General features: G+C 48.0%; 1 pseudogene; it reads left to right on the forward strand.

Annotated features, from left to right (window-relative positions):
- Positions 1 to 11839: 11839 nt before the first annotated feature.
- On the forward strand, positions 11840 to 12000 carry LOC144122339 (U2 spliceosomal RNA; annotated as a pseudogene).
- The last annotated feature ends 841 nt before the right edge of the window (positions 12001 to 12841 follow it).

Below are 12841 nucleotides of genomic sequence, written 5' to 3' on the forward strand. Positions count from 1 at the left end.
TTTGTGACATAGCAATGGCTTACTTTTTCTGCACATATCTGCCCTATATTAAAAAAAAGAAAAATCCATGTTTTTATTAGAAAAGAAAACCTTACTTTGGCCGGCATAGTTAAGCTCTTCTTTCCTTTTGTTATATTCAGTCACACCGATATTTGTATTTTATGTGCAATTTTGTGTAACAATGTTGACTCGCGAATATACTTTTTACAGCATTTCTTAATTGTGTACCTTAAATGAATATGTGCTGTTTTTTTATGTTTTCGTGTATAATGTTATATGCAATGTCTCTTTGGTGTTATGATCTGTTTTTCTTTGGTTAAACCTGCCCACTGCTCAGTTGTAGAGTTTAAAGGGGGCGGACGCTTCGTCAGGCAACTTTTGATTGCCTTTTTGTTCGCCTCCTCGGCAACCAAGTGTTGTTGAAATAAAATCTGAATCTGAATCTGAATTTTCTGATCATTGTTTACTGGAGTGTGCAATTTGGGACAAAGAAACGAGGAAATCAGTTTTCTTGGGAAATGTGGAAATTAACTAATAAGCTCATTACAGGCGACACATTTAGAAGGAAAGTAAACGAAGAAATCGGGAAATTAGAGACGAGCGGGGAACTGAAAGTATGGCAGCAGTGGGAACTTTGCAAATCACAAATAAAGATCGCAGCAATCGAAGGGTCAAGCTGTATACGACAAGAGGAGAAGCGTGAGGAGGGCAATTTAATATCTTTACTGGCTAGACTTCTCCAAAAAGAAAGAGCCTGGCAGATGGATGGACGACATTAGAAAAATAAAACACAAGATTGAACTTTTCGTAGAAGAATGCTATCGTGGCGCGCTTGTGCGGGCTAGGGTGCAAGATATATAGCTGCTGGGAAGATACCGTCAAAACGAGCGCTAGGAATTGAAAAAACGCGTGCTCAGCGAAACCACATTGAAAAGATGGACTGGGGTGGGGCGTTATCTGGAGAAAGCGGTTATATCCAGCAGGCATTTCTTGAATATTATCAGGTGCTCTTGAAATGGAAGAAGTGGATGTGAACGCATTCACGGAAAAGTTTCTTGGCGCTTTACCGCGATTAGATGACGAACAGAAAGAAAGGCTGAAGCTGTCGATAGCTGCGTCGGAAGTCGAGCATTCAATGGGAAATTTGAGCCTGGGAAAATCTCCTGGATCTGGTTGATTAAGCGCGGCTTTTTACAAAGCATATAAACACGAAAGAGTGCCAGTACTGAGAGCCGATTATAATGAAGCCTACAAAGTAAATGATTTGCCCCCGTCTTATGGTAGATCCCACACAGTTTTAATTCCTAAATCTGATGAAGCAGAAAAGTTACAATAGGTCACAGCATATCGTCCTATCGCACTCACAAACGTAGATTACAAAGTTTTCGTGAAGATTTTATCCCGTAGACTACAGTGAGTAATTCAAAATATAGTCGGTCCCCACCAGACGTGTGGGAACAACGGACGCTCCATTGTTTCCAATATTCATAGAGCGAGGTGTGTGCTTGAATGTTGTGATCACACAAATTGCTGTGTCACCATCCTTCAACTAGATCTTGAGAAAGCATTTGATTGTGTATCGCACGAAATCCTGTTCTGCATATTCGACCATGCAAATGCAGAGTCCTTTATTCGCGAAGGAGTGGCTTTGGCGTACTGGAGCTAAGATTAATTGTAAATATGAGTTCGAGGGCCCCCTTGTCCTGCAGCGTTCTGTGCGCCAGGGTTGTCTCCTCAGCCCCCTTCTATTCTGCATTTACATCGAAGCGTTATGTTTGAATATCAAGGAAAATGAAAACATTTCCGGCTTCCAGCTGCAAGCGGCCGAAGTTAAGCTGCTCTCCTATGCTGATGATATTGCGGTGTTCACAGTGAATCGGGAAGGTGTAACCGAGGCCGCGTCATGCGTAAAAGAATTCACTAAAGACACAGGTAGTAAAGTGAATTGGTCAAAGTCCCTGGGGCTTTGGCACGGGGAATGTCCAACAAAGCCTGACAGATTTGCAAACATGTCATCGTGACGACCCCAGTAAAGTAGTTTGGCGTCCGACTGGACAGTTATCGCGATAGCGAATCCTACTGGAGACCCAGACGCAAGCCGCGCGTAAAAAGGTGGAGAGGTGGAAAGGGCAACATCTGTCAATTTGCGCAAGGGCCAGAGTGTGTAGTCTGTTTTTTATGTCTAGGCTGTGCCGAGTGTGTAATCTGTTTTTTATGTCTAGGCTGTGGTACGTGATGCAAGGGTTGCATTGTGCAAGGATGAACTTACAGAGACTGCACCGTATCTCTGCCGTTTTTGTGTGGGCTGCGGGCTGGGAACAATGCAGCCGGACGAATTTGTTTAGGCGGGTGAAGGACGGTGGCCTGAGTCTGGGTCACTTATTTCTGCGGCAGATTGTAAGCAGATTTTTTGTTGTGTGCGTGATGTACGAGATCCGTTTTCGCGCACTTTGCCACACAGAGAGAGATAAAACATTTATTGTAATTCGGTAAGGTTGCTCGAGCAACATCGGTGGCACCCCTAGTCCAAGGCGCCACTGGCTTTCGCTGACTTACGGACTTGCTGAGCCAACTTTAGTTGCTGATCTAGGGCCTCGCTGGTCAGTGCCCCCTCGCGTTGGTCATATGTTTGGTTGTACACATTTAAGTGTTTTGGTTTCGCTGTGCATTACCTCGATATGTGGTAGAGCGTAGGGCAAGCTGCACACCAAGGACATGTATTCTGATATTGAGTGGGGCTAATCTTGCATAGGATGAACGGGGTAGGGAAAAGTAGGTCTGAATCTTCCTCCAGTCTATGGCTTCGGAAGTGTCAAGTTTTTTGTGAGGAGGTGGGTATTTTCTGCGCTCCAGCCTAATATGTTCTAATCTGTCACCATTGGTGCTAGGCATGGGCGTAGGGTAGAGATCAGGATCCGCCCGGTTGGGTAAATCTAGGGCTAGATCGTTGGCTACCTCCCTCATTGCCAGCTAGTCCTTCGTGACCAGGGGTCCATGTTTGTGTGTTTGGCTTAGATTGCCAAGTAGCTCTGTCGCTCTTGAGGGAAGCCTGTCATTAAGAAAGTCTCGGCAGGCTTATTGGGAGTCTGTTATGACGTGGGAGGACTCTCCTTGCTCTTTGTGTTTGATGGTGATAGCTATTGCCACAGCCTCTGCAGGGGAGGGGTTTTCTGCATAGATAGACACTTGGATAGCCGGTTTTAGTTGGTGGTCAATGGTAGCTACTAAGAACTTTCCCGGCGTGAGGTGGGCCCCAATGTCTACGTACACGTCTTCACGTTCTTTTTCTAGTTTTTTCTGAAGTGGCTTTGCTCTCGCTTGTTGCCTGCCTTGCTTATGAGCAGGATGCACGTGACACGGGATTGGGCTAACGGGGATCTTCTCTCGGGTTTGGATTGGAAGAGAGGTTTTACTGCCTCTTGTCTCCGGCCCCGGCCATTTCCCTAATTTAGACAGGATCGTCCTTCCCGCAATTGTTGTTATAAGCAGTTCTTTTTTACTTTACAAGAGGGTTTTTTGGAGCTCGGTAAAATTGTTGTGCAGACCAAGCTCTAGGAGTCGTTCTGTAGAAGTGGCTATGGGAAGATTGAGGACAGTTTTGTAAGCCGCTCTTATGATTGTATCAATAGCTCTGTTTTCCACAGTGCCCAGTTTTTGTTAAGGGAGGCCGTATGTTATCCTGCTCATAACTAGGGCCTGGACGAGTCTAAGGGTGTCCTCTTCTCTCATACCCTTGGTTGGTGCTCCCTGCTAGGAACTCTTTGTTCTAACACCCAGAACTTGTAAATAAATGTAAATAGTATTTCCCCGTAACATCCTTGGTGGAGGTCGGGGTAAGACGGGAACTACGTAGCGGACGATACCTGCCACGGCCGACAATGACGGAAGCATCCCCCCAAGAATCGACAGCATCGGTGTCCTACGTCGTCCTCACTAACCCTCGTGATCCTGGACCCTTCTCTGGCGACGATGACGCCGACGTCGAGACTTGGCTACGCAGGAATGAAAGGTGCAGCGCTAAAAACCTCTGGGACCAAACTTTCATGCTTGCGAACATCGTTTTTTTATCGGCATGGCGTTCAAGTGGTATGATGCCAACGAAGAGACACTGACCAATTGGTCTGACTGCAAGCAGAAGCTTATCGACCTTTTCGGCAAACCACTCGGCCGGCAGCTTACCGCTAAATGAAATCTTTCCAGTCGCGCCCAGTCATCCACGGAGTCCTACGTCTCTTATATTCAAGATGTGTTGTATCTCTGCTACACAGTGGATAAAAAGATGAGCGAGGCTGAATTAGTCATCATACGCACAACATATCACTTTCTAACTCGGATGGTTCACATGTGCTGCCAGACGATCGATCCGATGTAATGAACTCGTACTTTTCTTCAGTTTTTACCCATGAGCCGAAAGATAATATTCCCAAATTTCTTGGTACCAGTTTTTCACTGATGCCGCCATTATAGTCACTGCGGAAGGTATAGAAAAGGTTATCGACAAGCTGAAATTATCAAGTAGCCCCGGTCCTGATAACATTTCTGCCAAAATACTTAAAGCTATGAAAGTCCCAACCAGCCGTATGTTGCAGATATTTGCCCAGTCCATCACTCAAAGCGCTCTTCCAACAGATTGGAAAATTAGCGAAGTAGTTCCTGTATTTAAAAGTGGCAACCGGTCTGATCCATCAAATTATCGCCCAATATCTTTAACATGCATCGCCTGCAAACTAATGGAACACATGATTTATTCTCAAGTTGCCATACACCTTGATAACAACGCATTCTTCGCTAATCAGCACGGTTTCCGCACTGGTCTTTCTTGTGAGTCGCAGCTTTTTGAATTCACGACTGATCTTCATTTAAACCTTGATTCATTTTTTTTTCAAAACTGATGTTATATTCTTAGACTTTTCTAAGGCTTTTGATCGTGTTCCTCACTTGCGACTCATCTGTAAACTTTTTTCTCTCAGCCTAGACCCATTAATCTTATTATGGATAAAATGCTTCCTCACCGACCGCTTTCAGTTCACCGTCATAGGAGGGCATCCTTCAGCCTCAACCAATGTTTTTTCTGGCGTTCCACAGGGCTCAGTCCTTGGCCCGCTTCTTTTTCTCATCTGTATTAACGACCTTCCTTGTGGCATTTCATCATCAATACGTCTCTCCGCAGACGCTGTGTCCTCTACCGCCGAATTTCATCTCAAACCGTCCAGACCACGCTTCAGGATGACTTAATTTTAATAGATGACTGGTGCAATAAGTGGCTGATGCAGCTTAATATCTTAAAACGCAAGTTTATGCAACTTTCACGCAAACGCTCTAACATCACCCACGTGTACTCTTTAAACTCAGTCAATATTTCACAAGCACTAACGTATCGTCACCTCGCTATCCTAATCTCAAGCAATCTAAATTGTTCCGAACATATAATTAAACTGGTCGCGGAGTGCTCCAAAACACTGGGCTTTATTCGAAGAACATTATCGTTGTCGCCCCCGGCCGTCCGTAAACTGGCATATAAACCTTCGTACGATCCAAACTCGAATACGCATGCGCAATCTGGTGTCCACATCAGACTTATCTCATCAACTCTAGAATTTGTGCAGAACCGCGCTCGCTTTATATCTTCAAAATACGACTACAAAATCAGTATCAGCAGTATAAAATCATCACTGGATCTCCCCTCATTGGTCTTTCGCTGCAACATATCACGACTATGCCTCTTTCACAAGACATTCTATCATTTCATGCATCTGCGCCAATCTTTTCTTCATTCACCAGCACGTTCATCTCGACGCTTATTCAATAGCTTAAGTATACAGCGCCTGCATGGATCAACATCTGCTTTTATTAAGTCATTTCTACCAATCGCAATACAGGAATTGAATGAATTGCCAGATTCTACTGTCATGGAAGTGACCCTGTGAAACTCAAAGACCGGTTACTGTCTTTCTTCGAACAATAAATTTGTCTATATTTCTTTTCTCGCCCATAGTTTGATGTGCTTGAGCCACTCGTTTGTAAATCCCCTTCTTTGCTCGATTGCTTTTTTGTAACTGTTTCGCGTTCTCATTTCATGTTACTTATTGTATTCCTTGTCCTAATAGCCCTCATCGTATGTTTATATATCTGTTTTACTAGATTTGTTCTTTTTTTCAACCTCTTTGACTTTGTTCTTGTATTGTCCTACGTGTGTCGCCCCCCCCCCTTATGTAATACCCTGTGAAGGTTCCGTAAGGGATCAATAAATGATGAATGATAAGGCTGACAAAGTCGGACATGTGCTCAAGGGCATCGCAGAACGTCTTCAATCTGCTCATTTAAAAAACTGCGACAATATTGATGACATCATAGAACAATGCCGCCGCATCGAGGACGCCAAAAGCCGACGGATCACCCACCATATCGCACGCGATATGTCAGTGCATATGTCAGTGCAAGTTAAAAATCCCCAGGTGGTCGAAATTATTCCGGAGCCCTCCACCACGGCACCTCTTCCTTTCTTCTCTCAGTTCCACCTTTATCCCTTCCCTTACGGTGCGGTTCAGGTGTCCGGCGATGCAGTGAGAAAGATACTGCGCCATTTCCTTTCCCACAAAACCAAATTTTCATAAAACGCCGGTGCACTTTGATGCATTCGTTGGAACGGTAGGTGTCATCCATGCGGCGCCTGCCGTGAAGACCGACACCGCGGACCCCCGGCCGTAAAGTTAAATTCGTTTTTGGGGAAAGGAAATGGCGCAGTATCTTTCTCACATATCGGCGGAAACCAGAACCTCGCCATAAGGGAAGGGATAAAGGAGATACTCCGGAAGAAAGAGCGGCGACGAAGGGCACGGCGCACCCACTCCTCCACCCCGGTTGCCATGGTAACGGCGCATGCGCACAACTTGCCTCTCGCGAGTACCGCGAAATGCTCGACTGGTAGCCTACTGTAGCTCCCGCAAAAAAAAACAGCACAAACTAGACGGACGCACAAGAGAAGGAAGGCACCACACATGATAAAGGTTGTATGAAAAGGCGAAGGAATATATGCAGAGAAACCACCGAGAACGGCGCGCACGCATTTTTAATGGACACATTTCTTATTGTGTAGATATTTTGTACATATTGCTTCTCACCCTATCCTCTCTTCCTGTCCCCTAACCTCTTTCATTTCATTTCTCCATTCTACCTGCTATCCTTTATTTCCGCTGCCCCAGCTCAGGTGCTTCAGTATCGATGGCTGATGCCGGGGCTAGCAAAAATCTTTTCCTTCTTTTTAATATTATTTTAATAAAAAAACCACTACCACCACCAGCCTAGTGTAGTTCCCGCCACGAAAACAGCAAAAACTATACCTACGCACAAGAGAAGGAAGGCACCACACGCCATTAAGGTTGTATGAAAAGGCGAAGGAATATATAAAGAGAAACCACCGGGATCTGCGCGCATCACGACCGCGTGAAAGCAGCTTGAAACGCATGAAAGGTTGCACACAAAAAGAATACTGGCTAGGAGCAGATGGCAGCTGGTTTTCTAAGTAACGGAGTTCATTATCTAACGGCCTCCCAAGGCTGAGTAAGGCACTAGGTTTTTCTGCAAAAAAAATACTTCCATTACCTCACAAGTCACCTGGTCGTCATGACGGAAATATTTATGCTCGGTAAGTGCGGCGAGCATCCACATTTCCGGAAGTGCACTGAGGACGGTCAAGAGAGTCAGCTGTTGAGTTGTTTTTGCTACGCAGTGCATCTAGTACATCCTCGAAAAATTTTGGCCAGTTGTAACGACTACAAGACGGCTTGTTAATCGTGCCGAGATGCCTTCCAGCCGTCGAGTGAGCGTGTTGGTGCTCAGTCATAAAAGGCTTTTTGTAGAGGAGGGGATTCTGTTTTTGAGATTTCTACATTGTCTTGCAAGATGTCTTGTAGCTTTAAAACAATTGGCGCTTTAGCTGTGCTGAGCTACAAGATCTGTCAAGATGTTTTGAAATGTTCTTGAAGCAGACTGCAAGATAATTTGTCAAGGCGTTTTAAAAACATTACTGTGTTTGGGCTGGCTGAGAAGTATATAGGGCGGCTTATCTTACCGAGACAGCTAGATGATAGCCGCTAAGTAGACTGTTAGGTGCTCAGTAGGCCCTCGGAACCGTGACGCAACCCTAACTAGGATCATCACACAATAAGAGCGTTTATCTGTAATTAAAACAATCAATCAGCGGTCATATATCATTTTGCCCGCGACTCACCTGATTTCAACCTGGCTCACGATGTCACACCTGCCGTTCAATGACTTAAACCGAAGCAGAAACGTGGGAGCAGATATTCAGTTATAAATTATTTAACGAACGAGAGCTAATTGCTCGTGACGATCCATGTTTACTAACGTTGTGTGCATATCATTAAAAATGCACAGAACAATCGTGTCCGTGTACTTCTTCCAATTGGGTGCTAGAAGACGAAGAACACCAAGGTAAGGTGAAGAGAAAGAAAGCGAGTAGAACAGGAGAAAGCGTTCGTTCGGTTAATCCCCTCGCGTGGGCACGTGCCATATTTACTGAGGCAAAGAAGAAAGCGTTCGTTCAGAAGAGAGCTTTAAGATGCCGAAGATGGAGAACACTGGAGTGGACTCCACAATATGGGTTCAATCTGTCTGCGAAGGTCGCCAGCTTCCTGGAGCATACACCTTTTGTCTGCAGGGTGAGCTGCACCCCCACACCTGCATCGACAGCGGCCGCGGCAACCCGGGCCTCAGCTTCGACCGCGGCACTCCCGCATCGTTCAGCTGGGGACCGCCGCAGACGCTCTTTGAGGTATCCCGGGGATCACCTCCAAGAATGACCTCTGAACGCGGCCAGCCGCTTGTCCGTGACGGGCGCACTCGGACGGCATCTGGCCGGTCTCCGCGGCCGGGACGCAGTTCGCCAACGCCATCACCAGGTGTTCGTGGATGCTGGCTCACGCCGACTACGCCCGCAGGGTTTCCGGATGAACGAGCCTCCTGCGAGGACCTCAGGCATCGACTTTCCAGCCGCCGAGGCAGGCCGCTTGACTTTCATCGGGTGCAAGGTAACACAGGCAGAAGCCCACAAGAAAATCGCAGTGGGTCAGAGATTTCTCGAAGATCTTTTTCCCGGAGGTCAAGAGAGCTCAACCGCGTTACTTCGCCGTCACAAAAGACTCGGGGAGCGAGGCCAGCGGAAAGTGTTGGGCAGGCCGATGATTTAGGACGCAAGCGAGAGCGCACCTCTGCAGGTCGCGATTCGACTGAAGGCGGAAGATACAGAAGCCTTCAGAGGACCATGACGAACGACGAGGCATGGTCTGTGGCGATTTCACAGGCCGTGGTTCTCTGACGAAAACAAGCATCTTGTAAAAACTTTAGTGATCAAGAGCGTAACAAGACGGCCAGTGGGAAGCACGCTTCAGGTCAAGGCGTCGCGCTAGAAATGAAGTAAAAACAGGAGCTGTCCTAGACAGAAGCAGACTCCTAGCTATAGGACAGCTAGCAGCAAGCCCGTTGAAACTAAACCGAAGAGCAGTGTTCCACGCAAGATTAAACCGTAAGTATTCATCCTTACAATGAAGTCCCTGAAGATCCACCGCTATTTGCATGGAGAAGGTCACATGTGGAGAAATATAGAGAGAAGTCATCTCAGAGAGACTATCAGGAACGCAAGTACAGTCACAAAGGAGCCTAAATTAATTTAAAGGAAAGAGGTGTGAAGAAGACGACGTGGATTAACCGAAGAATAAAGAAGATGAAAAAGAAGCATTCGGTGTGGTGTAGAGAGATGATTGTTGGAGAAGCATTCGGTGAGGTGGAGAGAGATTGGTGGAAAAGAGAAGGAGAAAACGACTACAAGGCTTACGTCGTGTAACGCCGAGGCTATAAAAGAACGAGGGAGAGCGAGGCACAGGGGCGAAGAACAGAAAAGAGGAGGCTCCGGCGGGTCACGGACTCATCGGCTGGAAGAGAGCAACGCCGGCTACAGCTCCGACGCCGGCTATAGCTCCGGTGAGCTCGCGTTCTACGGCTTCGCATCGTAGAATTTCTGCCGTGCCTGAGCCCGTTCATGGGAGTCAATAGAGGACGCTACCACCTGCTACGGCCAGGGGTGTCTCCAGCGCTGTTGCCACCCATCCGGGTGGTGCCCCCAACGCCAACACCGGAATCACCTCCATGGGCGCTTGGACCGGGAGCTTATACTATGCAGCCAGCGACGCCAGCCCAAGTACGTCGAACGCCGCCTTGACGCCGGCTACTGGATCCATACAACGCCGCAGCCGCACTGAACCAACCATGAGCACGAACGCCGACCGCTAATAGTAAAACTCTAGTAGTTGACGCTGGTAGCAGTGTGCCCGGGTCGTGGGTATTTATAGTCTTTGTGTTAGTTTTGTGTTCTAGTGTGTGTGTCACGTGTCGCCTAGTCCATTCTTTCGGTCCGAGTGTTCTCCGGGGAGATCCGTGACAAGTACACAGGCTGCAAGAAACTATTAACGTATGCTCACAACTGCCACGTGCTGAAGTTACCAAGTAACCGTGGGCAATATGGAACCGAAGCCCACTGATCGTGTGAAATGTGCCCGCTCTGCAATGTGCACTGAAGAAAACCAACTGGGAAATAACCTGACCGAACAAGAAAGCACTTTCATCTCCGTGGGCGCTGACACCTGTCGGGCCCAGTGTTCCACTCCATATTCAAATTGGGACAAAGAAACAGTCCATCAAGTCGACATTTGAGAGTGACGACGAAGGCCCTGTATTGTACAAAACCTTTTATGCCCGGAACAGTTCGCGACAACGCAACCGTGCCAAAGGGCTGGCTGGTACTTCATCGAGTTCATACGCAGAAGGAAGCATCGCAGAGGACAAAATTTCCCTTCCGGCGAGCACCCGTCCCACAGCTGTCATGAGGGTGCCAAAGATGTAATGGAAGGATTACCGTGTCACGTAACTAGTTACTGTTTTATTCCAATTGTCCCCTCCTCCGCCGCTTCTTCAGAAAAAAAGCGCAGAGCACTTATAATGATGTTGCAATAAAGAAAATGTACAGTTTTTCCGCGTGCTGTTCTTTCATGGCGCCATTGCGACCCAGGTCGGTCGTTGTGCTGTGAGAGTCGGGCTCTCCTTCCTCGCACCGCGGAGGAAAGGAGTGAGGGGGAAGAAGTGAGTTCCGCCCACCAATGGCGCACGATGCGTCCGGTTCGCGTGCGGTGCATCACGCTTGTGGTGTGTGTGGTGCTCCACCAGCCGAAAGACTGCAATCGGGAAGGTGCTGGTAGTGCCCGTCTCCACCTCTCCGACGGGGCTGCCTGGGCGGACGGGCAGAGGATCCTGGGCTGCCACTCCACCTCTGTGATGTTTGTAACTAGGAGGCAGCGGCGCTGTCAACACTGTGGAGAGAATTGGAAACTACTGTTGTCCTCTCTACTCTCCTCTAAGAGTGGCCTGCTCTCAGAATTCTCAACGCACGATCTCTCACTTGACGGATGGACTGCGAGGGTGAGGGTGTGAACATCCTGGCCGCGACTGAGGGGTGGATGGTTCGACGCTTGCCGTATTTTAAAGCGAAAACTTTACTACTAGAGCCAACGAGCCATTTGGGCTCGTCGCGCACTTCCGCCGCATGCGCGGGCCCACGAACGACCTTGAGCCGCCGTTCCCTAGCATCAGTACCGCAGCCATGCTCCAACAGATGGCGCCGCCGTTGACGCCGCTCCCGTCGCCGTTCTCTCCACCAGATGTGCTCCGCTGGGGTAGAGGGAGAGGAGGTGTCGCCTCGCGGTGGGTATATATGTATGCGCTTCGCCTCGGTGTATTGTAGGGCGCGATTGTCCGGGGCGCGATCACTACTGCTTTCGCCAGGGGCGCGATTGTCCAGACCCAGTAGAGTATCTGTTACGGGTCCATTTGGACTTATTTTTGGAAATGTGGCGGAGAGTTTGAAGGATGCTTCAATCCCGCCACCGGTTGGCCCGGTATTGCACTGCCTCCGGGATCGGCCTTGTCTTTAGCGCGTCTTTAGTATCCTGTCTTTCTACCCAATATTTCAACTGTCGTATTATCTGCACGTGGTAGCGATTGTGGCTCGGCTTGAGCCAGTGGGCAGGCCTGTGCACTTTTCTTTTCTTTCTTCCTGGCAACAACTTCTCTCTCTCTCTCTCTTGGTGTATTGTAGTCGTTATGGAGAGCGCGAAAGAGATGTAACAACGACAGAACGAAGTGAGGAAGAGCAAACGCGCTCAAGAGACGCCAGAAGAACGCGCCGCATGACTCGAGAAGCGTCGTAACGAAGATGGGGCTAAAAGAAGTCCTGGCACCTCCCTGAGTGACTATTCAACTGCGGAAGAGACCGGTTTTAGTTCTCAAGAGCGTCAGAATGAGACTCTGCGACTAGGGTTAACCGGAGCTAAACCATAGCCATTTTTTCTGATAGCCAATGTCACGGTAGTGCTCGGCGAGAACAAAAAAATAGCTCTCGTTTTGCATGCCAATTTCGAGGTGTTGCGTGTTCGCGTTGGACAAATTGGTTGCAGGTCACAGCAGTAATCACGAAAATCATCGTCGTTCCTGCATTACTGAACGAAGACCTCCTTCTCATATTCTCGGCAATTAAGCCGCGTCCGATATGCCTACGCAATGCCAGCACAGTTCCTTTCGTCATCTGTCTTAATTCCGTCCAGACTTCGGCTAAGATTCCCTTCGCTCCGCAGTGCTGCGACATTTGCCCTCGAATCTTCCGAATTATTTCTCGGCGCTAAATCGATCTCGAGATGGCAACTTCTGCGCCGCCTTGGTCGGAACTGCTCTGAAGCACGATTGTGTGACCGACGCTTGATGACGCTTCCAGTGG

Source organism: Amblyomma americanum, chromosome 2, assembly GCF_052857255.1.
Source record: "Amblyomma americanum isolate KBUSLIRL-KWMA chromosome 2, ASM5285725v1, whole genome shotgun sequence".
In the NCBI taxonomy this organism is placed as follows: Eukaryota; Metazoa; Arthropoda; class Arachnida; order Ixodida; family Ixodidae; genus Amblyomma; species Amblyomma americanum.